Source organism: Miniopterus natalensis, chromosome 5, assembly GCF_054644295.1.
Source record: "Miniopterus natalensis isolate mMinNat1 chromosome 5, mMinNat1.hap1, whole genome shotgun sequence".
NCBI classification, from domain to species: Eukaryota; Metazoa; Chordata; class Mammalia; order Chiroptera; family Miniopteridae; genus Miniopterus; species Miniopterus natalensis.
The window spans coordinates 12,991,086-13,018,348 of record NC_142085.1 but is presented as its reverse complement, the minus strand read 5'-3'; the positions used below and the strand labels follow the sequence as shown (position 1 = coordinate 13,018,348).

Here is a 27,263-nt window from a genome sequence, read left to right as displayed (position 1 = left end):
GGTTGCCAGAGGGTAGAGGGGCTGGGAGAGGGATAAGAAAGGTGAAGCAGAGTAAGACGTACAAACTTCCAGCTATAAAAATAAATAAGCCACCGCGATGTAATGTGCAGCACAGGGAAATAGTCAACAATATCGTAATAACTTTGCACGATAACAGATGGTTACCAGACTCATTGTGGTGATCACATCATGAGGTATATAAATGTTGAATCGCTATGTTGTGCACCTGAAACTAATATGATATTGTATGTCTACTATACCTCAATAAAAAAAATTCTACCCGACAAGAATCACCAGACTCAACCCCAAATCTGCCATCCCCAATCCAAAGAGAAGGGTGCAATGTTGGGCTTCTTTCACTTACCAAATTTATGCAGCTATTTTCTAACTTTCTGTTTAGGGATCCTGAGCTCAGCCCTTAAGAACGATCCTCCTCTGTCCCAGGGTCTGGGCTGAAGGGTGGGAGCCGGGGCCCCGGTGGGGGAGCTGTGGACAGGGAGTCCTTCCCAGGGCATGGATCCCTGAGGGGGTGTGCACTTGGTTCTAAGGAGCCCCCTCCTCAGGGGCTCCAGCACTCAGTTCCAGCCCAGGAGGGGCCCATCTGCAGCCCAGGAGCACCCTGCAGAGGAGGCAAGGCCCTTGGTGCAGTAGCAAAGTGTGCGGCTGTCTTTCTTAAAGGGATGGGCCCAGAGCCCACGGGGAAACTGCTAGACAGGAAGGAGGGAGCAAGGATGCGCCAGCCTTCTCCAGGAAAAAGCTCTGAACAAACTCCGGGGCTTGGACTCACCCCGAAGGCAGTACAATAACCAATAACAAACCTACTGTGTGCTTTGCACAATGAAACTTACTTGGTCCCCACATTTTAGAATGTAGGCACTGTAATTGCTGTTGTTCCCATTGTATAGATAAAGAAACTGAGTCCTAGAGAGAGTCAATTGCCAAGGTCTCACAGGTAATGAATGGCAACATTAAGGTTTGAACATAAGTGGTTCTACTGGAGCTCCACCAATAGGGGAACCTCACTATATCAATCTATAATTGCAGACGGAGCACCCACCAGGGTCAGGTCCGTGCCCCAGAAAAGGCACCACACAAGACACGGTGTCCACCCTCAAAATGCTCGCTGCAAGAAATCACCCAAGTGCTAACACCAAACTTGTCTACTTTTTTTTTTCATCTTTACTCTTTTCTGTATTTCCTACATTTTCTAAAGTACGCAGTTATTTCTTTTATGAGAAGAAAAAAAGTAAAGATTCTAACTCCCACCTCCCATTCAAATATTTCAAACAACGGAGACTAGAGCAGGAAGATCAACTACCCCACCTGAAGCTACCAGGAGGTGGGGAAGGAGCAAACCTCCCAGGGCAGTGAGCGCTCCTGTGATGAAACTATGTGAGTGAGATTTTCCCTACTGTGACTCTATGGGCAGGATTTCAATTAAATTAAAGCGATGGCTTGTCTCTTAGGCAAATTGAAACAAAAAGCTTTCTAAAACCTAGTAATTAAAAAAAAAACTCAGTTAAGACCCAATCCTCATGTTTCTTCCAGACCCTTCGTAACCTAATCACCACGTGCTCTGTAGCTGCCCTTTACTTTGTCCCACCCACCCCTGGCAGCCAGGCCAGACCTCCAGCGGCTTCCCCAAGCCCACCCGGCAGCTGACATCCTTCAAGACCCGCTTGTCACCGCTCCTATGGAGCCTTCCACCCCCAGGAGCAAAACCGATGGCTCCTTCTCCGGGTCCCGCAAGCTCTGCCCATCAGAGCTGCTATCAGCTGGCGTCGCCCTGGGTGCTAATTCGCTCGGTGTCTGTGTCCACCCTTCCACCCCCAGCACCCAGCACCAGCACATCTGTGGGGTCAGGCAGCACGTGAGAGTAATTATTATTATTGTTTGAAGACCACGTATCGTTTTCCAGGTACCTCCTCCTACAATGCCTCACTTGAGCTTCAAAATGACTGGTCGAGTGGGTATTAGAAGCGTCAAATGTGAACACGGAGGAAGCAAGGAGTGTTTGGGATCCTGGAAACTCTGCCCTTTGGAGACTAGGTTTGCCCAGTGGCCTGGAAGGGGGCACCCATCTCCCTAACCGCAGTGTCAGCCAGGTCAGACCGTTTCCATCTCCGGCCCCTGCCTCTGCCTGTTCCCAGTGCTCCCTCCCAACATATCCCTGCCCTGAGCTCCCACAGGCCAGGCAGGGGGACGCCAGAGGGCCGCTGGGCACAGATGATGCCCCCCAGCTGGTGTGTAGCATGCATTCTCTCAGAGCCGTGAACGCAGAGTGGCCGGGGCGCAAATGAGGCCGCAGCTGCCAGGGAGAAGCCAGAATGATCCTGGCAGCTTCATGGAAAAAAACTGTCATGCCACCCAGCAGTGACAACCAGACAGCTGGGCCACAGACCCCGGCACTGGGGGCCACCAGGAGAGGGCATGGACCAAAAGTGCACAGAACATTCAAGCCGGAAGGAAACTTCGAGATGCCCTTGCTCAGCCCCTTAAGACAGCCAGGAAGACGGGGCCTGATTGGGAGGGGCTGTCAGAAGCACAGAGGGAGACCGTGGCAAAGGGAGGGCTGACACCTGAGCCCTTTCTGATCCAAGCAAGAAAAACACAACTCGAAGGGCTTGTACTAAAAGGAAGTCACAAAGGCCAAATTACTTTGCAGGGCACTCTTCAAGCACACAACACACAGGTGATTCCTGGATGTAACACCACACAGAAAACACCTAACAAAGAAGCCACAGAGGAAGGTGTTCAGTAACAGTGCTAAAATCTAGTCTCCCTGGAGGCCAGGCCATGTCATACCCCACTCCCTCCACAGCCTCTCCTCCGAGCAAAGGCGGTCTCAGTCTAAAATGATTTCTGTATTGACTCAGCAGAATGCACTGACACAGGGATACCACAGACTGATACATTCATCCTCAGGCACCATTATTTACAGTTGTGACAGTTACTGGTACTTGGCCAAATATTGTTGGTTCCCAACCCCCCACTCCAGGCACATAGTGGATTCCTAGCCACATGTGTTTGTGTGAGGCCACATGAGCTGAGAGTGGAAGCTGAGTGTTGTGATGCTTAATTTAGGTGTCAACTTGGCTGGGCCATGTGTAGATGTCGCTGTGATGAAGGCATTGTCTACATGAGATAAACATAAAATCAGGGGACTCTGAGTAAAGCAGATTATCCTCCATAATGTGGCTGGGCCTCGTCTAATCATTTGAAGGTTTTAAAGAAAAGACTGATATCCCCCAAGGAAGAGGGAATTCTGCTTCTAGACTGCCTTTGGACCCAAACTGTGAAATCAACTCTTCCCAGGGTCTTTAGCCTGCTGGGTGGCCCTGTAGATTTTGAAACAGCTCCCACAATTAGGTGAGCCAATTCCTGAAAAATAAATCTAGATAGATGATAGGTAGATAGATAGATGGATGGATAGATAGATGATAGATAGATGATGATAGATAGATGATAGATAGATAGATAGATAGATAGATAGATAGATAGATAGATAGATATAGATAGATGATAGATAGATAGATAGATAGATAGATAGATAGATAGATAGATAGATAGATAGATAGATAGATAGATGATAGATAGATAGATAGATAGATGATAGATAGATAGATAGATAGATAGATAGATAGATAGATAGATAGATAGATAGATAGATGATAGACAGGAGAGAGAGAGAGAAGAGAGAAAGACTTCCTATTTGGTCTATTTCTCTGAGAACCCAGACTAATACAAGTGTAATTAGAGGTCTAGAGCATTAATTGGCAGGACCAGACCCTCTTTCCCTTTGGTACACCAATCGTCAACATTTAAGGAGACACCTGCTCTGCCAGCCTGGTTCCTGAGTGACTGTCAGGAGCAGAGACCCTCTGTTCACCCACTACCAACAGGCAGCATGAGCAAGAAATAACCTCTGCTGTTTGAAGTCACTGAGGCTTGGGGCTTGTGTGTTACCACAGCATAATCTAACTTATACTGACTAAAACACTGACTGTTTGCCTTAGATTTGAGATGTTAGAGTGTGAGGAGAAAACTCCAAAAAAGCAATGGAACCATGAAAGGGTTTTGATCTTGGCTGACCCGAGTCCCAGACACGCAGCCCTTCCTCCAGCTGCCCAGCTGCCCCCTTGTCTATTTTGGGATCCTGGGATGTCTTAACACACAGAATCCAAACATAGTTGTGTGAATGCATCCAAGGTACGAACTCAGTGGTGAAAGAAACTTCCCTAGAAAATACTCAGAGTTCCGCTGAGGAATCTAACCCTGGGCCTGGAATGGGAAACGCTCCAAAGAACAAAAGTTTCCACTACGGCAACAAGAATGTTAAACGTGATAAAGAAATTTTTTTTCTCAGTAAGGAAAATGAGACCATGAGTATTTATAAGCCAAACCCCAAAGGCCATTCCCTGATCCCTGTGAGGTTTCCTGCTGCATGGGGAGAGGGGACTGGGAAGGGAGCAGGATGTCCTTGGCTCCAAAGCAGATGGGTTAAGTGTGAGGCCTTTGAGGAAATGCAATTACAAAGCATTGGTGATTTTCCTTAGGAATCAGCGGTGACCCACAGGCTGCTGGGACTCGGTGTCACTCTTCTCAATGAATAAATCCAGTCCCCTGACCTTAAATACACTACAAAGATAAACTCTGGGACAGGCTGAGCTTACACCAGTGGCTCTCAGCTTCGGGTGGTTCCCAGGTCATCTGGCAACATTTTTGGGTGTCACAGCTAGGGAACGTTACCGGCATCTGATGGGTAGAGACCTAGGATGCTTTAAAATATCCTATAAGGCACAGACAGCACCCTCCCCGACAGAAAATTATCCAGGCTAGCACCAAGGCTGAGAAACCCCGGCGGAGACTGAATCCCTAGTTAGGAGGGTGTGAAGGATTTGAACAAAGAGCAGAAAGAACATTTATGGAGCAACATGCTGCCATGGGAAAAGATACAGACATGCGTGTCCGTATAAATATTCATACACACACACAGATAAGCCAGAACTCACTCGACCACTGAAGCACGCTGAGGGGGCAGAGTTCACGCTGGCAGGCAAATCAATTCCACCGCTACTCTCTCCCTCCTGGCGAGGAGGCGGCGGCAGGAGCGGCTCAGGAGAAGGCCCGTTACTCAGAGGTTGTCTTTAGATTCTCAAAGGGCGTCAAGGAGCAGAGCGTAGGGGTGGGGCTGGAGAATGAACATAGCGGGACCACTGGACATAATAAAGAGGGGGGTTCCTTGAGCCGCTGGGGAGCACTAAGCAGCTCAGGAAGAAGGCCAGACGACCTGCTGTCTAGCCAAGCGATCAACCTTTTCTAGGACAAGGTTGTCCAATATTCAATTGCAAATGGCTTGCATTACTGTGATGTTAATGCTGCTGGTCTCCTCAAATCTCCTTGAAGTTGACCATGTTCACAAAACACTAGTGTAAATGCTGTATGTGTGTGTGTACGTGTGAATCAGGGCATTAAATTTCACATTTGAGTCAACACAGTGCAAAACAAGTCCACTTGCATGAAACCAGTAATAATAGTTAACATTTACTGCAGGCCTACTATGTGCCAGGCACTGGTTAAGTGCCTGTCATGCAATCTCACCAAATGCTCACAGCTGCCCTATGGGGGGAGGACGCACCATGGTTATCCCATAGCAGGGCTAAGAGGTCTGAGGCAGATGGAATTTAAGCCACTCACACAGGGACCACAATGAGTCAAGGTACAGGCAGAATTCAAATTCAAATCCTGGCTCCAGAGTCCATGTCTTAACTTCTGGGCCACCGTGCTCGTGACCAGTGGTGATTCATAATCCTAACTAATTAGATGGAAACAGGAACTTGGAGCTGGAGGTGCTGAGAAAATACAAGCCCTCACCTCTTACTCTGGAATCTCTAGACCAGTGGTTCTCAGACATGAGTGTGACCAGGATCACCTGGCGGGTTTGATAAAACACAACAGCTGGGCTGCGTTCCCGGCCTTTGATTTAGTGGGTCTGGGTCGGGGCCCAAGGATTTGCGTTTCTAACAAGTTCCAGGTGATACTGACTCCGCTGGCCCAGGCCCACTCTTTGGGAACCTCTGCTCCTTCAGAAGGATATGGGGCTTCCTGTGCTTGTAGGGGCTGGATTCAGCTAATTTATTCTGAATTTCAAAGGCAGGGCTCCTCAGGTAACATAGGGTCACAATATCAACTGCTGAGTAGCTGGGAATTGGAGGGGGGCTAATACTGAAGAGAAGGGGGGAGGGCGGGGACAAGGGTCAGGTGGAATTCAACCTGGAAGACTTCCTGAAGGAAGAGCCAAGTGGCGAGAAGTGACCCTGGGGGTACTGATTTGATACACACTCCGGGATGGGAGGCTGTGCAGGACAGTGGTTAGAGGACAAATGAGTTCAAACTGCATCTCTTCTGCTGTGTTGTATGGACCTTACTCATTTCCAAATCTATAAAATGGAACCACTAACACCTAAAAACTCAGCACTGGAAAACCCAGCACTGTAATGGCATCAGGGCTGTATCTGTGGCCAGGGAACCCGAGCCTCCCTCAGTCAAAGGCAGGGACTTGCTCTGCTGCTGCTCACAGCCCATGCAGGGGCCGAGGGCTTGAACTTGAGACCTTCACCTTCCATCATTGAAAAGATCCTCGGTCCCAGTGGGCGCCCTCCAGTGCTTTAGGGCCCTTCCCCCAGTTCTGAGCTTTCTCTCTATCACACCATGCCCAGAGACCGCTTTCCACATCCAACTCAAAACTTTTCTCATTTCCACAGTTGGTAACACTAAGGGGGGAAGATGGAAGCAGAACACAGAACTGTCCAACAGGAACATATACTCAACTGCTTTAAATGTGCACGGAAAGAGAGCTGAAACGTGAGCTGCCACATGTTAGCTGAGCTGGGAAGGCAAGTTCCCCAAGTGTGCTCGGGGGCCAGGTAGGCTGGTGGGGAGCAGGGGTCTGGGGATAGCAAGAGCCAAGCCCCTTTGGGTCCACCAGTGATGGGCTCATAGGCTAATTTTATTTTTTGTCTTTCTGCTTCTGTGTATTTCCTACATTTTCTATGATAAACCAGCATTTCTTTTATAATCAAGGCGGAAAGTGTTTTTGTTTTGTTTTTTAACTCCATGTCCTTCCAAAGCTTCTCTGGATTATAACCCGCTCCACACCGCTCTGCCTGCTGGCTCTTGTCTGCTTCTAGCCCGCGAGTTTGCAGGTGTAGCCGTGAGTGGTTGCTTTTCAATGTCCTATGTGTTGACCTGTGACTCTCGAGTAGGTGGAGCTGCCCCAAAGTGGGAGGAGACATTTCCTCACACAGAAGAGTTGGTGGGCTCCTTGCCTGCCATTCTCTATCCTGGGATCCACCCTCACCCCCAAAAACTCACTAGAGGGTTCATCATGAAGGGAGTGCTTCATGTCAAGAAAAAGGGCACAGAAAGTGACCTGCAGGTGAGGAGAACTGTGTGTATACACACACACACACACACACACACACGCACTCATGCAACCCATCTGCCTCTTCTTCCCTTCTGTGTCTGGAGGAAAATGTCATCCGGTCAGTGCCCTCAGATGAACTGGGAAGGCAAATTCCCCAGTGTGGTTTGTGAGGGGTGAGTAGCCGGGGAGGGGGTGTCAGGAGGAGCCAATCTGCTTCCATCTGGCTCTGAAATCCACACTTATTTTCCTGGACTGGACTAGGATCCCATTTCCCAATGTGAGGAATCTCACTCTCTCTCGGTGACACACACTTTCCCCAAGAATGCTTGACTTTTCAATAAGAACTGTTGTGTATTTGGGATTCCTGGAAACAGGACAGAGACTAATGAATTGCTGGCTCTGCCCTAGGTTTGGAAACCCTCTAGAACTCACAAGAGGTGGGGAGAAGGGAGGAGAGATACGGGGTGTGGATGTGTTCTCAGCAGAAAGCAAGGCACAGGGCTGAGATGCAGGATCCCAGTGGTCCAGCTACAGGCACTCCACAAGCTACCCACGACCCCCGAGTCAGAAGCCCCCTTCCACTCTGTGGCTGGACACGGGCAGGATGCAGAGGTTTGTGGAGCTGGGTTACAACACAGTGCAAGTCAGGCGGGTGGCTGCTGAGTTCATTGCAAAGGGAGATGGTTGTGATATCAGGGTGCGATACAGACAGTAGGGCTCTTGGAGTCAGGCACACCTTATTTGCAATGGCCTCTGGGTCTTTAACTAGTTATGTGACTTCAGGTAAGGTGCCTACACTCTCAGAACCTCAGTTTTTTCTCTTCTGTAAAATGGGGTCACACCCACATTGCAGGTCTATGGTGACAAAGAGATGTGTTGGAGTGCACAAGTGCTTAGCCCAGTGCCCTGGCACATAGTAGGTCTTTGATAGATGGTAGGTATCATCTGATGAGTTCGAAGACTAGGAGTTTATAAAGCCACACATGTGATGGGCCAGCTGCAGCCCCGGGGATAGCCAATGAGAAGACACAGCTCCCTGTGATAGTGGCAGCTAAGCTTAAAGACCCTCCCTCATAGGCTCCTCTGGGGCCTCTGCATGTTCTGGCAGGTTCGGAGCAGGCCATTGCCCCCTGCCCCAGCTGCAGACCCTCTGCGGCCTCAGCTGCTTAGATCCAAAGTGCAAATGTGCGGGCGGAGTGAAATGACAGAGCATCTATGTGGGTTCTGGATCTCTCGGTGCCTTAGCTTAAAGTGGTCAGGAAGCACACCAGCCACCAGGAACGACCAGGGGAACCGCCGCAGCCCACTGTCCAGAGGATTCCCTGGGCTCTTAAGCCATCCCGGAGAAAGCAGGGCCCTGAGTTACTGCCCCCTCTCCGCCACCTCCCCACACCCCCCTGCCAAGAGCTCTAGTAACCTGGGCAAACAGACCAGGCCCCCAGGGTGTTCTCAGTCTAACCGAGAAGGCAAAACACAGACAGAAAGGACTTAAGAACACAGAAGAGCAAGGGGAAAGAAAACAGTTTTCTTTCAAAGGAACTCATGGGATTGGGAGGTGACCTAAGGAATCCACATTCCACAGGGTTAATCCACCACCTTCTGGAGAGCCGGGTGACCGGTGAGGCCGTCACTTAGTGTCACCCACAAGCTCTTCTCCGAAGTCCCCTCTGAGACCCTGTGGCCCAACCAAAGAACAGGCCCTTGGCCCGAAATAGTAAATTTACATAACCTCCCAGTCCTAGGATGCTCGGCGGCTCCAGTTACAACAACAAGGCTGAAGAACTGGAGCCCCTGCGATGGCCAAGGCAGCGGGGAAACAAAACAAAATCCACATGAGGCTTTCATTTTCCTCGGCCACGTGAGAGCGGCCCTGTAGACGCGGCTATAAATACCCGCTGCCAGGGCGGCGGGACGGAAAATCCCCCCCCTCCGCCTCTCCCTCTCCCCCCCATCTCTCCCCCCTCCCTCTCTCTCTCTTTTGTCTCTCTGTCTCTCTCTCCCTCTCTCTGTCTCTCTGTCTCTCTGGTGCACACACACACACACTCACATGCACATGAACACAAACACGCACATGTGACAAGTCCCTTCAACCAGTTCGTGGGCTTAAGAATGCAAATCAGGGTTTCTAGGAATATCTGCTTTGGAAGACCCAGAGCTACACTCCCCTCGCCAAGTGTCTCACACAAAAGCATCCTCGAACAGAGGTGATGGGGCCTGAGAAGAAGCTGTCCCATGGCCATCACCAGGGTGGAATTCAGAGCTGTCCCCGCAATACCGAGGCCCAGTAGAAAGCCACCGGTGACGACAAACAGGACTGAGCAAAGGAGCTTTAGGCCAAATCCCTTAGGAGGAAGTGAAGAGCTCCCTTCTTGAGCCAGGCCACCTGGGGCTGGGCTCCCCAGCTGCAGAACCTGACACAGAGATCTGTATATATGTCATTTATTGAGGCTGTGCTCCCAGGAGCAACCGGGAAGGGACTGGGGGAGAGGGGTGAGGGCGGGAAGGATCTGGCAAGAATGTGGTTGAGGAGAGCTCTGGCTCAGCCCCACCTTGCACGGCACTCTGGGGGAGGGACTGCACTGCCACACTGGCCCCTTTGGGGCGGGGGGGGGGGGGCTTCTGTACCTGTCCCCAGTTAGTCACTGGCCACAGGATGCATGGGGAAGGCGAGCAAGTGTGACATAACTGCAGGCACCTCTGGGCAAGGGGAGTCAATAAGCCAAGGGCAGCCGACACACCGCCAACGGCATCTCCTGTACAGGGTCAGTGAGCCCAAGTGCCTTGCTGCTTACAATTTGTATTTTCTATTGATTGCAAAGGTCTGTGGTTTGTTGGCTTTGTTTTTTGTTTTTTTTTATGTTCTTTTGCATGGGATGCTTTTAGAATCGACCTGCTGCAGAGAGAAGCAAAGGTTTGATCCATGACACAGTACAAGTTGCCCACTTAACATCTCTTCTCTCCTTCCATACTGACGGCTCCCTGCTTTTGTTTGAGGCAGCAACATGCCCCATGAAAACTGCTTTCAGCTTCCCCTAGACACCGTCGCAGTCTGAAGTCTCTGTTTAAGACAGTTCTGGCCAGTGTCTGGAGGGGGCATCCAGAAAAGCTGGTGAAGGAGAGCAGACTTAGCTGACATGTACCCCTTGTACCCCCTTCTTCCTCCTGCCGGAATGCAGATGTGAAGCTAGAGGCGATGCAGCCACCTTGTGACCCTAAGGCAGTGAGCACAAAGACGAAATTTTGTCTCATCCTAAGGAAGGCTGGGGTCGAGACACAGAGGGAGCCTGGGCCCTGGAGGCACCGGGGGCTACTCTGCCAACCCTGGACCGCATCTGCGGGACACGTTGCATAAGATAAATAAAGGCCCCTCGCTGATACAGCCACTCTGATGACATCATCCCTGCCCCCACCCCTTCAGGCATAGGAGTGTTAACAGCTTCTTGCCCTTGCTGGCCCCTGGGTGTCTCGCCATCTCCTCCCTGTGTGCGTCCCTGCCTCTGTGCAATAGCCCTCTCATTACATTCTTACCAGTTAAACCCTTTCGGGAGTGCCAACTGCTTCCTGCCCAGAGCCCGACTAACACAGACTACAAGGTATATTCTCAGAGCAACCATGTACCCAGGATTTGTGCCCCAAAGTCCCAATTTTGTGTGATTTTCTTCCTTTTAATTAAGGTGAATTATGTGACATAAATAAGCGGGAGGCAGAGAGGAAGGACAGCCCCCAGTGCAAGCAGTGTCTGGCCAGATAAGGGGCTCACTGGTGCACACTGAGCACCGGGGTTCAGGGGCCCGGTCAAGGACAGAGGCTGCTCCATAGAGGACAGGGCACCCGAGGCCAACCCAGTGTGTGTCTCCCGCACTGGGCTCAGACCAGATTCCCAGGGAGAGGGGGCTGTACAAAGCGTAAGGCATATAAAAGCGCTGAATGGACTGAATTTCAATAGGCACCCAGAGGAGTCCGCAGGGCCTCATTGTCCAGTAAAAGACAGGGAAGCAGTGCCCAGGGAGGGCTCTTCCCCACTTCAGGGCAGGATGTTTGCAAGAGGAACAGAGCAGCGGCTGTTTTAATGAAAGGCAGGAGGCATGGAGACCTCCATCGAAACCAAGCAGTTAGGATGGGAGAGGGAGTCTTTCAGCCCGGGGCGAGGAGAAATACTGGAGGCTGTTGGTCCCATGTCCTTATCAAAACGATGGCAGGATGATGGCTGTGGTCCCTGGCCAGCACTAGCAAGAAATTCCAGTATTGCCCCTGGAGGGGATGGGATGATGTCTCCTGCAATTTGCCATATAAATGAGCCAGACAGTTGCTGTTTGGCTTCGGTTACTATGACCCTATTTTGCATCTCCACCAACATATCAAAACAGAATCCCAACAAATCCGCAAATCAGAAAAGAAGAGGTCAACATTTTTTGCCCAAAAACAGTGACTACCATGTGCATACAGGGCCCCGTGGCCAGCCCATCTGAAGATGCTCTCAGCTACCTAACATTTCCCACACGGACCTGGAGCAAATGGGCAGCAGCTTCACAGTCACCCTCTGGCATGTCTCTGTGCCAACGGGCAGAGGAGCAGGATTGGGAGTGTGTGCCCATTTCAAAAAAATTAACATTTTTAAATTAAAAATACTTTACCTAAAAATATAGATAATAAACAAACATTTGTATATCACTCAGTATAAGAAAGAAAATATCACATATAAATGAAGCCCCTGCATACCCCGCCCTGGTCTTCCTCCTAACTTCCCTAGAGGGAGCCATCTCTCTGAATTTAGTGGTTGCTCCAACATGTTTTTACACTTTCATTACATATGTAAATATTATTAAATAAAAAGGTATTCTTTTATATTGTTTCAAACTTAATGACAACGGGATCCTTCTGCACCTTGCTTTTTCCACTAAATATTGTTTCTGAGGTCACACCTCCCTAGTGCACTCTATTTGGCTTTTGTCTACTGTATTGCATAGCATTCCACTGTACATGTACATATCAAATTATTTCACCAGTCTTCTGGTTGATGATAGACTTTCGAGTTGCTTTCTAGCTCTTAAAACCCATGCTATAATGAATATTCCTGAACACATCTCCTTTTCATGTTTTCGAGTTTCTCTAGACTTACCCAGGAGCGAACCTGGTGGGCCACAGGGTAAGTGCCTCTTCAGTTTCACTCGAGAGCACCAAACTGCTCTCCCAAGTGTCCGGACCGACCTAATTCCCATATTAGTGAATTATTTTTGGCTCCACAGTGTGCTGAGTATAAATTGTTGGCCAATCTGATGAAGTGAGTGTTAAATGGTGTCTCCGTGTGATTCCAATTTATGGTATTTCCCCGATTCCAACTATGGTTGGACGTCTTTTCACATGTGTATTCTTCTGTAGCCTCATTTTACTGTTAGAATTACATTTGCATGCTTGGAAAAACCAAAAGAATTTTTCTTTTAATTTATAAAAGTTTGAACAAGTTGTGCATTTCATCGCCTCTTCCCTGGAGAGGAGCGGGAGACGGAGGCAGAGGGCAGCCTTCGTTTCACGTGCTGCTCGGAGGCGGGGGCTGTAAACCGAGCCAGGGCATTCGAGGTGGGGCACGGGGAAGCGGCAGGTCCCACCGCCCCGGCAATGTGGCAGATCCTAGACTTTGTGAACATTATCTAGGGAAAGTTCCACATGTTCTCTCTGTGCCCTTCACCTATGAACACACAATTATGCGGGTGTCACAAAGGGACTGAAGGCACCAGAGGGGCCACCTGTCCATCTTCCTGCAGGACGCACGGCGCATTTGCCATCCCAGCAGATGAAACAGCTCGTCTAACAACAACAGAACCTGGAAGGAGAGGCCATGATTTCCCAAACATCGTTAAATGGGACTCCAACTTTCCCAACTTTGAGCATCTCCACGGAAAACAATTCCTCACCTCTAGATCCTTCCTCAACAGCACTGTTGGCGCTGTGAGGGCCCATCTCCATAGCTCCAGTCCCTGGCACAGAAGATGGACGAGCCAGCTTGGAAACGCAAGAGGGCAGAGGCCAATCTCATTCCACTTCAGAGTTCCAGGGAGCATCTGACTTACTTACGTTTCTTTAGGGAAGGAATTGATTCCATACTACATCTTCTTTTCCGAGCTTTAAGACGGAGTAATCATAGAAATAACAAACCCCTTTGCTCAGGGTAGGAGAGGAGTCTGAAGTATACCGGGGGATACTTCTTCTCCATGAAGCCTTCCTGACTTCTCCCATCTCAAAAAGATCTTTCCTCTAACCATGCGCTGCATCAGACCTCACACTAGGATTCCAATGGAAAGCACGTTGTTTGGCAAATAATAATAATAGTTAAGATTTACTGAGTACACACTATGTTGCAGACGCTGTTTAAGCACTTTACAAGTCTCAATTTTGTCTTCATTTGGGGGTAGGTACTAATACTGTCACCATTTAACAGACGAGAAAACTGAGCCTCAGGGGGGATAAATGCTTGTGCAAGGCTACAATTCTAGTGAGTGGTGGGATCTAAACTTGGATCCCAGCATTTTGACCCCAGAATCTGCAGGAGACACCACCACTACGCTACCCCAAAGCTCCTGCTGGACACACACAAACTCTTCAATGCTTCTGGCCGCTGTTCTGGTGGAAACGCAGCTGTGGGCTTAATGAGAAATTCATTATCCTTTGCATCCATGTCTCTGACACACCCACATCAAGTCTCTAAGGCCTAGAGGAATCTGCTGATTCCTTCTTTATTTATTAATAAAAGCTCCCAGTCACATGGGCTTCATTCTCACTTTAAGACACTGGAGGCCCCGGAGGGGTGGTGAATTTTGCTCCCCAGGGCTCATTCCCAGGACCCGCCTGAGCCCCTCACCCAGCGCCTTACACCAGCGCTTCTCAGGTAGCTGCTGACCGACCACAACCACTGGTGACTGAGAACCCCACAGCCCCCCGCCGTGTGACGGGCACTTTCTCCATGCCCCGCGTCATAGACTCGCCTGACTCCTGTACCACAGATCATACCACCGTTTCCATTTCACAGGTGACTCAAACCGAGGCTCGGACATGCCCAATTGCTAAATCCCTTATCTAAAGAAGTTCAGCTAATTAGCCGATGGCTGAAATTTCAGCCTGATCCTGACACCAAATCCCACGAGGCAGTATCTTTGGCTGCTCCTTAAGCGGACCCCTTCCTGTCTCTGTCCTTTGCACGTTCGTACACTTACACACACGGCTGACTTCTCTTTCTGGGCCAGCAGAATGAGTCAGATCAAAAGAGAGGAAAGAAAGAATTTAAACTAAGCTTGCTCTACTCGGGATCAATGAATGAATGAAGGCGCAGGCAGATCACGATACACACGGTCAGCAAGTGTTCCCTGGGCGCTAACTCTGTGCCTTTCACCTGGACAGGTGTCGTCAACATCACAGTGACTAAGGAGCTTCTCAGCTCTTGGCATCAGCATCTCAGCGGTAACTGGATCTGTCAGAGGAAGCTCCCCATCAGAGCCACATTTGAGCAGGGAACCGTGTGGAGAGGAAAAGCAAGCCAGGCCCTGGTGAGCATGCACAGAGGAGCCTGGAAGTAATTACCTCAGGGCAACCTCCAGACAGAAGCGCTCTGAACGACTGAAACAGAGCCCCGACAGCCCCACTGCCCAGCAGAGCGATGCCCACTCATTCTTGCAGGGGGTGAGCATACATCCTGTTTCCCTGGGACAGCGCCTGCTTCCCCAGTGTCCTAGCCAGTTAGTGCTCCTTTCACTCTTGAAGGAGTCCTGGTTTAGACAGTAAATTACATGGTCACCCTTGCCTTCCAGGAAATGTATGACTTTCTCCAACAGCCCAGGGCAGAAAACAATTGGGCTTCTCAAGGTCACTGAGTTGTTCCTCTTGACAGAGCATCTCCTCACAGCCACCACCCACAGCTGGCCCGGGTTCCAGGAGAACACCCCCCACATCCGTGTCTGTGTTTCTACCCAGTGTTAGCACTGAAGCCAAAACTATTCAGCATTAGATCCCAAAATGCAGGAGCTCTGGATTCAAGCATATCTGTTTTATATTCTGACTCTGAAAGTTTCTTCCTGTGTGACCTTAGGCAAGGCACTCAACCTCTCTGAGCCTCGGTTTCCTCATCTGTAAAAGGAAATGATAACACCAACACCCATCTCATTTCATGGGCCGGTTGTGAGGATTTAGCACAGTGCCTGGTATGTAGGACATGCCTACCCCCAGCAGGCTTTCTAGACACATGAACTCTCATTACAAAGAGCATGGGGGAGAGGAACGTCTCAGGAACCCAGTGTGTTACGGGGCCTCAAGCCCCTGCACCACCAAGGTGGAACTGCTTCTTCATCTTTACAAAAAATGGAAAACACTGTACCACCACTTCGAAAAACTATTTGGCAGTATGTGCCTCCTACGGCTGAACACACCCATTCCCTATGATCCAGCAGCGCCACGCCCAGGGCTGCACCCACACCACGCATCCGTATGTTCACCCAACGACGAGCGCACAAACGCTCACAGCAAGGCTGTGCATAGCCACCAAATGCCACCCACAAAAGGGTAAATAAATAAAGTGTGTATAGTCACACGGGGAATACTATACAACCATGAGAACAAACGACGTATGCAACAGCATGGTGCTGAACAAAAGAAACCAGACACAGAAAAATATGCACCGTATGCTCTCATTTACATGAAGTTCAAGGGCAGACAAAACTAATCTATGGAGCTAGGTGTCAAGATTGTGGAAGGGCGGTAGGCAGAGGGGCCTGAGGGGCTTCTCTGGGCAGGAGACATGGGGGGCTTTGGAATGCTCTGTTGCTTGATCTGGATGCTGGGTACACAGATGTGTTTGGTTTGTGAAAACCCATTGAGCTATATACTTATAAAATGTGTATTTTTCTGAATCATGTCAAACTTCAATAAAAAGTTAAAATAAAATTTTAAATGGAAAACATATTTTTTTGGTAGGGAGTCGAGCAGGCTAAGTAGGCAGTAGACACTTAGCACACAGCAGTGGGACATTTGATTTAATAAATGTTGTTATATCCCCACTCTATGCCAGGCACTGAGCAGGATGCTGGGCAAACAGAGCTAATGAGATTTAGTCTGTGTTTTCCATCGTCATCTCCATCACCTTCATCACCATCACTAACATTCCTTAGTGCTTACTATGTGCCAACCATGGCTTCAAGTATTTTTCCCCCTTTTTTCCTTTTTACCAAATCATGCACCAACTTTATAACAACCCATTTTACAGATGAGGAAACTAAGGCACAGGGCCATGCAGTAACTTGTGCGAGGTCACCCAGCTAGCAAGAAGCGGAGCAGAATCTGAATCCAGGGCCTGTGCTCTGAACCACAGCCTTTCACTCAGAAATCTGGGCTGCTTACGGGCTCTGTCAGCCCCAGCCGACAGACTTCAGTAACATCTCTGTCCAGGGCAACAGTGATGGTGAATTACAACTATGTGTCTCAGAAAAGCAGAGGAGGCTCCTAACTCTGTCTCTGGGCAGCTGCCAGCCTGACTGATAGAGATTTAAAAGGAGGAGTTAAAATCGCCTGGCCCGTCTACTGCCCAAAGTCCACAGAAACCCTAAATTTGCTTCAGACTAACTTCAAAGCTGCCTCTGGCCCTGTGGAAATATTGACGGGTCTCCCCACTGACCTGGCATCACTCCCTTCCCTGGCTGCCAGGTCAGGGGACCTTGAGGCTGGGGGCTGCGGCATCTGGGAGGAAGAGAGGGAGGGAGTGTGGATGCTGACCCCCACGAATGTGGTCAGACGCTGAACTGTGGGTCTAGGCCCCTGAGTCTGGCACAGCAAGCATCCACCATGCAGGCAGGCTTTGCCCTGGCACTGCGGGAAGGCGATCAGTGTACTTAACCTGGGGGTGGAATGTTTAACTCACAGCGCCAAGACCACCGGGCTTGGGACAAACACGTAAGAAACAAACACCCACAGGGACAAATCAGAAGTGCAGAGACTTGGGCAGGAATGAAGTGAACACCTATGCAGCCAGGAAGGCGGCTCCCCGGGGCCAGCAGGGTCCTCTGGGACCACTCCCTTTATGTGACAGAAGCACCAGTAAGGTGGAGAGGAGTTCCCAAAGGGCCACTTGTCCTGTCCCGTCTCCAGGATGGCAGCAAAGCCGTCTGGTCCTGCTTCTATCCAGAAGTACCTACACTCTCTGCCTAGCTTGAGGGGCAGGGACAGGGAAGGGGCACATGCAAATTTGGCAATAAAAATCAAAACATTTGCTCAGTCTGCCCAGCTATGACACAACCTATTTGTAGAGAAATCTGTTGCGACTCACCTAGAAAACACAGAAAACAAAGCACAGAAAAAAGGTGCACTTTTCATATTCTAATAGAGCCACCACTGGTTACCTAGAAAGTAATGGATGCCTCTGGAACAACTTCATATAAAACAGTCTCAACGTCTGGAGCAGGCAGGGGTTATTAGACGGGCACTTGGAATCAACCGCCCAGGGGAGCGAGGGGTGGGTGGGAGGCAGCACTGGGCACAGGAGCAGAGCCCTATTCAGCCTCATTGAAGGTCCCCGCCAAGCCCACGGGGAGCCCTGCAGCTGGAGGCCCTTTAGAATTTCCCCAACTGGGACAGAGGGGATAGGCCTTCGTTGCTCCCACCATCCCTGGATGCAGGCGACCCAGAAGGGAAGCGTGGGCTGGAGTGACCGTGGGCAAGGCAACTCCTGAGCTGAGGCAATTCCAAATAGAGCTGACCACTGCCAGCACTGCCGGCCGCTGGGGGTCAGCCCAGAACAGGGGGCTGGGTGGCACAGCCGGGCGTGCACGATGCAAAATTTGGACTCAGATAATCAGAGTGTGGAGTCCACACTCCTGCCCATGATTCCACACTGCCTGACTTGCTCCATCCGGACTGTTCTCCAACCTGACGCACAGTCTTGGAAGCTTCTCGCACATTTCCTCTCAGTCATTGAGGAGACCCAAGGAGGGAAGGCTAAGTCCGATGAGGGGAGTGGAGGGAGCCACACAGCCTGATGCTTAGCAGCTTCCCCAGGGGACAAAGGAGCACCACACGCGACATGAAGTCATACCCCAGCATGCTCGGCAGGAGCTCTCCTGGGTGATGGATGCTCGGAAAGTCAGACTTGGGGACCCTAACTGGCGATGAGCCAGGATAAAACCACATTTAATATCTGACTGATGGAAAAGTAAACATCCCTACAAGAATGGCATGGTCTCAAATACGTATAAGCTGTATTTTCTTGTAGGCACAAGAAAATCAGAAAATTTTGAAAAGAGCCTGATCCACTGTAGGCATGACCTTGAGATATGGTCAAGGGGAAGAGAAGTGTGCTGCCGAGAACTGTGGACAGCTAGATTCAATTTCAGTGGGAAACAAACACAAACAAGATCCCGCTCTACCTGTGCGCACACCTGCAGGTGTTTGTGTGAACAAAGAAAAAGACGTGGAGGAATATCATTCTAGGCCATTTATATTAATTACTAGGGCAGAGGGGGGGTAGATGTGTTATTAGTTTTGCACTTGTCTTTTGGAATCTCTGAATAATATTGATTCACTTGTTTAAGCAAGGAAGAATCACTTTCAGAATTCAGAAAAGTTAAGTAAATAATACATTTTTTAGAATGATCGGCATAGTGCCATGTGCATATGGGGACCTATATAAACCTACTGTTTCATTCTCTCTCCTACATTCCCCTCTTAGGAGGCAGTTCCTATTTTCCCTTTGGGATTGATCAAAAGGAATATTTAATTCAAGGCCAACATTTTTCTGTGCCCTCCCCTTAGTCATTAGAAGGGAAAAAAATTCATTTTAATATTATTCTACACACAATATGTATCTGCCACCAAAATAAATCTGCCACTAGAATCTATAAAAATTATGCATCACGCTCTGCAGCCGAATGGCATTGTTGTGAACGGCTGTTCACCGTCATCCACGGCCATGCTCTCTGTCACCGCGCTAATGAAAGCTGACCGTAGCTGCTAACTCCCAGTCATCCTGGCTCACACACATGAAACGCCCAGAGAGGCCGAAACCCAGCTTTGTACCACATCTGCAGACAAGAAGTCAAAGACTTGGCTCTAAGTTTTTTCCATCTTTTTCTGTCCCTGACCATACCCCCAGGAGAGGTGTCCCTGAGGGAAGGGGCCACCACGGAGCAGGGGGATGAAGCACAAGGGTCCAGGCAAGTCTTTAAACCGGGTGGCTCTTCCCCATCTGGTTGGCAGCGGGAATCCTTTCTTGCAATCCCGGCAGCACCTGGGCAAGTCCCATTCATTCCTCTAGAGTTAACTCGGGCATCACTTCGCTGAAGGGCCGCTGTGTGGCCTCCAGGTGTGGACACTCCCATTTGCCTTTTATGAGCTCCAAACGTGGAAGAAGCAAGACGGAGACTGAGTCCTGCCTCGACTGTAATACAGTGTGTTCAGTGTTATGAGAAAGCTGTGTGTCGAGTTCATGGGAATGAAAAGGAAGGGGTGACTGGGGGAGCCTTGCAAGGGAATGTGAGAGAGAAGGGGGCACCTGAGCAAGGTCGGCAGGAAAAGTGGAGAGGAAGATAAGGCCTGGGCAGGGTCTTTCGGTTGGAAAGAACTATGAGCGAGGGCATGGAGGTGGGACGTGCTTGCGACTAGATTCGGTGTAATACCATCTGAGTTAACCCTGGAGGGAGGACAGGGAGTGCTGGTCCACACAGCAGTCGGCCGCAGGAGCACCTCGCTCACACTGCGGGGGGCCTGCTCTGTGCTGTCTAAATGGGACACCCCTTAGCTCAGAAACCTCGCATCGGTTTTTCTTCATCACGCCAGCTCGCAGACTGATTCTTCCCCTACCACGTCCCTTATTCTGTCTGTGACACTGGACTTAGGTTTGGACTTCCATCTACTTAGTTTTTGTTCTACTTGGTGAATTGCAAGGAACTACAGCATCAACCGTGACGGCGAGAGCTAGCGCTTACTCCAGGTCAAGGGCTGGCGATTCCCACAACCGTCCTGAGAGGGAGGCATTATTTATTATCACCCGTTTCCCCGATGAGAAGACTGAGACTCAGAGGGATGAAGGAGTATGCAAGGCCTTCCAACAGGGAAGCAGCAGAGCCAGGGTTCAGGCACAGGCTTGTCTGGTTCTAGGCCCCAGATTGACCACCATGCGGTCATGACTCTCCCTGAGGGACACTCGCTCCATCCCTGTCTGAGATCCAGAGCAGAAGCCATCAAACTTTTTCTGTTAAAGGGCCAAACAATAAATAGTTTCAGCACTGTGAACCATACGGTCCCCATTACAACACTCCGCTCGGCCCTTATAGCATGGAAGCAGCCATAGACAGCACAGAGACAAATGACGTGGCTGTGTTCCAATAAAACTTTATTTATATAACAAGGTGACAGGTTGGAGTGGCTGATGAGATTGTTGGCTCCTAATCTATAGCAGTTTGTTCATTCATTCATTCAGGCGATGTTTCTTGAGTGTCTCCCTTGAGCCTGACACTATTCTAGGTTCTGGGAACACAGAGAGAACCACGCAAGGCCCCACCCTTGTGGAGCTTACTGAAATCCTGGCAAAGTCTTGCCTGTTCATTTTACCTGTACCTGGTACCCTGGGTTCTAACCTTTGTACAGTATTTGTCACTCTTCCCTTGGACCCATGTCTCTCAACTTAGATTTCAGATCATCTGGCAGCTTGTAGAGCTCTCAATGCCTGGGCTCCACTCCCCAGAGATCCTAATGTAATTGGCCTGGGGTGAACCCAGGTATTGGTACTTTTATAAGCTCCGCACTGATTCTAACGCGCATCCGGAGCTGCAACCCACTGCTTGGATCTTCCTTCACCTCCTGTTTCTTCCACTTACCCACTGTGTGAACTAGAGTAAGTCTTTTAGCCCACAGAGTATGAGCCATAACATGTGGATAATACCAATCTCCCAGGATTGTTACCATGATGAAATGAGGCCATGAGCTTTTCAAACTGTAGAATGTCATACAATGTAAGTTACTGTTGTCATTCTGCCATTATTATTAGGTCTTAATGTTAGATACTGACTCAATAATTTCTCTCCCCAGTCTTGACCTTGACTCTGAGCCAAGACACTGTTTGGGATTTCTAAAACAAGCTGTACGGAGACAGCTCACTAATAGCCCAGGTTCACTGATGAGTGAACTGGTGGCCTTCCCTTTATTCCAGTAGAGGGTCGTATGAGGCTGCCATCAGCATGGGGCGTGCTGGTCTGCGCCCCACTTTTGTATGAAAGGTTCTCCATCTCCAGACTGAGATAGCTGACCTTGAGCACTAATGCTGAGCCTTGAATAAGTGGTTTATTTACTTTCAATCACGGACAAATGTCCAAACCCATGTACTTTCATGAGCTTAGACCTAGAGAGAGGAGAGGCATGAACATTATGCTGAGCACCGAGCAGTTTCCTAGGCCCTTCTCACATATTATTTCATTTCACCTTCAGAAAAACCCTGGGAAGTGAGGACAGTTACTGTTCTCATTTAGCAGATGAAGGAGAATCAGAGGTTGAACAGCTTGTGACCTGGCAGTGCAAGAACTCACACCTGGTCCACTCGGTCTGAAGCTTTCCTCATGGAACCCGAAGGCATCCAACAAGTCATTCAGCTCCTCTCTGACCAGAGATAAACTGCCTAAAGTTTATTTTCCCCAGCTTTTTCTTGTCTCTTTTTCTGAAAAGGAGCCCCAGAAAGAATCCCACGACACCTGCTAATCCCCACAGTCTAAAAAGCCTCGCACAGCGCTGGCGTGATGCAAGGGGCCCGAGAAGAGGTATTTCCTCCCTGTGCAGCATCTCAATGGTGCAGTTTTATAACCTCATAATGAAGCAAAAAACAAACAAACCAAAAAAATGTGAGGAGAGAGTTGGAGAAATAGATGTGGATGCTGCCAGGAGTGAGGAATTCACTGACCCCCAATCTGGGCCATCTCAAGAGATGTTGGCCACTGGCTGAGCCTCTTAAAAGCTGAAAAGTCATCCCAGGCCACTGTTAAAGAGAGAGCTTGAACAAAACAGAAACAAATGTGATCCTCAAAGTCTTAAATGTCAACTTGAAGGATAACTTAGAAGCTCTGAGATGGGCCAAGAGAACCTGCAGCTGCTCTGTCCAGCATCAGACGCTCCTTCGGTCCTTGGACTGGCCACTCCCCTACACAGTGTGTAAATCAGGGGCAGCCTCCCACCCGCCACCCACCAGACAGGTTTACAGACGCCTAAAGCTTCCATTTAAAAAATATATTTGTATTGATTTTTTTTTAGAGAAAGAGAAACATCGATTGGCTGCCTCCTGCACGCCCCCTACTGGGTACCGAGCCCGAAACTTGGGCATGTGCCCTGACTGGGAATCAACGAGCGACCTCTCGGTGCAGAGGACAACACCCAACCAGCTGAGCCACACCGGCCAGGGCTAAAGCTTCCATTCTTTACAAACCAGAGGAGTCTCCCCTTACTCTGACCTCAGCACCTGGAAGCGAAGTGGCTGCCTAACCAACCTCTGACCTCAGGCTTGTTCTTCAAGACTCAACTAGTGCCCTGGCTGGCGTGGCTCAGCGGTTAGAGCGTCAGCCCGCAGACCTAAGGGTCTCGGGTTCGATTCCCGGTCAAGGGCACGTACCAAGGTTGCAGGTTTGTCCCCGGCTCCAGTCAGGGTGCAGGAGGCAACCAATCCATGTGTCTCTCTCATATCAATGTTTCTCTTTCTCTCTCTCTCTACTCCTCCCTCCCTCCCTTCCACTCTCTCTACAATGGAAAAAAATATATATCCTCAGGTAAGGATTGAAAACAAAAAAGACTCAACTAGTTCTTCCACTTCATTTGCTCCAATTCTTTTTCCTTCTGCTGCTCTGGTTTGGTGTTTTCTGCTGCCTTGTCTTCTGAATCACTGATTTGATCCTCTGCTTCATCTCCGCTGCTGATTTGGGGGGACAACTTTGTAAAGTATATGATTATCTAACCACTATGCTGTACATCTCAAACTAATAAAAATAATATTGAAAGTAAACTGTAATTAAAAAATGAAATTTCAAGAAGATATACAAAGGTTAAAAGTCAAAAGCAAAAAAAAGATTCCACTGGTTCTTGCTCTTGCTGGCCCACCCGCACCGCACCCTGTGGCCTGCTCTGTGCCTTCTGGCTCTGGAGAGAGCCCACACGGGGGCGGTTTCCAGGCCAGATCTCCAGGATGCCTGGTGCCTCCTCCCACCCCTCAGGACGTGGGCCAGGAATGCTCATGGGTCATCCCCACCAGCCACCTTTTCTAGAAGGAGCAAGTAAAGGTGACCTGAGCCCTAGCAACTCCACCCATTGGCCTTCAGTAATGGAAGACACGTAGCCAGATTTGGGGGAAGGTCCTTTCCAAACGCATGCTCCTGATGGCCGGAAACCGAGACATGAAATTATGGCAGTCGCCTTATTAAGCGTCTACACCATTGCTAGCTCTGTTTCAGTCCTTTTACATAAACACCATTTTCGTAACGACCTTGTGAGGTGAGTATTACTCTTGTTACCCTTTGCCAGATGAGGACACTGAAGCTCACAGGGATAAGTAAGGCATCCCAGTGACTAATCCTCTCCAGGGCGGTGCTCGGAAGCCTGCTCTCTCTCCTGGCTCCAGGCCGCGTCTTAAGTCCAGACCTGAAGGACACGGGATCCCTGACCACAGAGACTGTGGTTGTTCATGGAGATCCAGAGTCTTCTGCTATCAAAACCAAAGGCACCGTCCAAGTTGGTTTTCTGCCGGGCATGTTTGCCCCCTGGACCTTCAGGAGCGCCTGAGAATGTGTCCTAATTATTCTGACCTCAGAGATGACTGAGGAGCTGGCCAGATCTTGAGCTGATAGAAGGGACAAGAGAAGGCTTCGCTATTGGCCCCAGTCAGTGGCCTGGGAATTTGTCCCAGGTCTCAAGTTGGTGAAATGTCCCAGAGCAGGCCCAGAGGGGCCAGGATTCCACGGACCCTCCTGATGACAGAGTCAAAGCCCAGTTCTCTCCCTGAGGAGCCCTGTGCTGGGACAAGATATTTCTGGGCATCTACCTCCAAAGGGAACCTCTATCCCTGGGTTTTCCATTTGTAAATAGTCGAAATGAGTGTGAACATTTAAAACTGGTCCTCACATTGGCTCCACTGAGATCAAAGGAGCCAGCCTCTGCCTCATTGGTTATCTTTGCCCCCTCTCCACTACGGGCACTTAGGCTTGCCTCGCCTCCACGCCTGGGTCCAAGGCTCTTCAGTGAGGGAGAGAGTTTAACCCGTTTAGCGTCCAAAACTTTGGGGGCAGGAAGACTGGGGAGAGAGCATGTTTCCCACAGCAAGCAGTTGTCTCAACATCACCCACACTTACCCCCTCACCCCCAACGAAAAAGACATTTGCAGGCCTTCCGACTGGTCCTGCCCTCACATCAGCCCCCCTTCCTGAACGCCTGACTCTCTTCTCAGTTCTAGAGCCCAGGAGAAGTTTCTCTCCTCCTTTTGTCCTGATGGGGGCACGAGTATTCCCTCCGCATCCCAGGAGCTAGAGGAAAAGCTCCGAAAACTGGGCTAGGAGTATGCACCAGAGCGTGCAACTTACCAGGCAGCAAGACATAATAGCGCAGTTGTTTTTTGTTTCAAGGGAGAAATGCAGCTCCCAGCACAGATGAGAAACGGGCTGTTTATGCTTCCACGCCCCAGGCCACGACCATCACCACACAAGTGTGCGAGCACGCTCCTGCACGTGCATCTCCCAGGAACCCAGCCGCCTGTTTACACACTCGTTTACACTGCCCTTAAAGTGACTTGTTTCCTTCTTCACACACTCGGGTGGAAGACATACTCCTGAAGTGAAGCGAGTCTATATCTGACATTGCTGTCTGCTCAGCCTATTACAGTGTTTCCCTAGGGGTCAATCTGTATAATTTCTAAAATCCTGCCCAAATCTCCAACTTCCTGTGCGTCCAAATTTCCTCCCTGTCCCTTCATTCTCTCATTTTTCTAGGGCACAGGGAGAGTCCAGTAATGTTCCTCCCACCCAAACATTGTAGGTTGGCTCTATTGCAAAATACAAAACCAGAGACAGGGCTAGGGCGAAGCTGAAGGCTCTCTTTGTGGTCACTGGTCTGTGGAGCCCAGCTACTGCCATCTGGGGCGCGCATTGGGCAATCCAGGGCTGCCGGGTCCCACAGCCCGCGCCCCCTCGCCTCCCACTCTCAGGAGAACACAATTCCCCCTCTGCGTCCCAGGGAAAATCCGTTCCATCAGCCGGCTTTTCTGAGAAATCCAAGAAACTGACACCAAACTCTGATCGGGGAAACACAAAACTTTAAGCTTTTCAAAGATGGGAAGTTGCTCTCATTCCCCTGTCGGCTTCAAGGAAAACCCCCAGGGCCTCTTTCCTCGAGAGGCGAGATCTTCCTTCCCACCTTCCCAGGAACTTTGCAAATCCACCACAGAACTGTGCAAAAGTGGCCGGAGCAGAGAGAGAAGAGTTAAATTAAGCCCAGACCTCAGCAATCTGTGTTCAATTTTGATAAAAATCTCTCTCCCTCTCCCCCACCGCCCCCCTTCCTCCACCCCACAGCTCAGACATGTCTCTTTATGTTATGAGCTTGCATCTTGTTTGGGGCACCTCGGGCTCCCAGAGAATCCAGCACCTCCCTCACTGTGGGCGCATGTGGCAGACACATTCAGCCCACTCCTGGGGCAGTGTCCTGGCTGCCACCCCCCCCCTCCTCTTCCCTAAATTACCTGCCTACTGGCCAGATCCTTCCTTCCCGCTTAAGTCAGTGTCCCAAGGCCTGGGAGTCAGGGCCACAGCGGGAGGCTCGGCAGCGGCCACAGGTGCTGAGGTCCCCAGAGTCGGGACCCCTTTCCTGAGATGCTCCTTTCTTTGCTCAAAGTCCCACTGCCCGCTGCTGCTGAGCCGCAGGATCCTGGGGGGTGGGGAGGGTAGGGGGGCGCCCTGCCTCGCTGGCCGGAGGCCAGGCTTGCAAATGGGAGCCGGGCTTGTGAAGAGTTAAATCACAAATGAAGGCACAAACCGACCCCGGACAAGCCACCACCAAAAAGTTGTCAGTTTTGGGGGGAGGATACCAGCTCTGTTTGTCTACTTGTGACAACAAGGAGTCAGACTGCAAAGCCACGAAAAAAAAAAAAAACATTTTTAAAAGTTTTCCGAAGACGTTTCCCGTGTCCACCAGATGCGCTAACGCCGACAGGCACCTGGACACGCACACGGACGCGCGCGCAGGCCCCGGGAGCCCACCCAGGGCTCGGCGGCTCCAGCCAACACTTGGGAGAAACAAAACAGGCGGCGTGCGGAGCCCCTGCCCGGCGACCCGCTCAACCAAGCGGGGAGGAAAGTGGGGGAGCGCCCGCGGCAAGCCCCCCCGCCCGGCCCCCGCCCCACCGACGGACGCGAAGCCCCGCGGGCCCGCGGCACTTACTCCGACGCCCCCACGGCGGGCGCGCTCCGCAGCCCGGCCCCGCGGCGCTCCCGCCGCTCCCGCCGCTCCCGCCGCGCTCCCGGGACTCCGCCGCCTCCGGAGAAACCCCCGCCTCCCTCCCTCCGTCCCTCCCTCCGTCCCGCCCGCCCCGCTCCCCGCTCCCGCCCCCGCCCGCCCCGCTCTGACGTCAGGCGCCCGGAGCGGGATATTTATGGCCGCGATCCCCTGAATTTTCCCGAGGTAGAGTTCTGATTGCAGCTCCTTGGGGTTTGTAATTTTCACACTTTCAGACAGAAAAGGGGGCGGGGGGGGAGCAGGGAGAGGGCAGCCGCAGGGGCGAGGCAGACAATGAGGGTCGCTGTTTCCTACTCTGGCAAGGAGCCTGCTCCGGGCTCCCCCTGTTTGGGAA

General features: G+C 50.5%; 1 protein-coding gene across 1 annotated transcript in view; it reads right to left on the bottom strand.

Annotated features, from left to right (window-relative positions):
* Window positions 1–26,904, bottom strand: part of DAAM2 (dishevelled associated activator of morphogenesis 2) — a 101,985-nt gene extending 75,081 nt beyond the window's left edge. The window contains exon 1 of the mRNA XM_087817375.1: window positions 26,855–26,904. The gene's annotated coding sequence lies outside the window, so the exon portion shown is untranslated. The remainder of the gene's footprint in view (window positions 1–26,854) is intronic.
* Window positions 26,905–27,263: the final 359 nt, after the last annotated feature.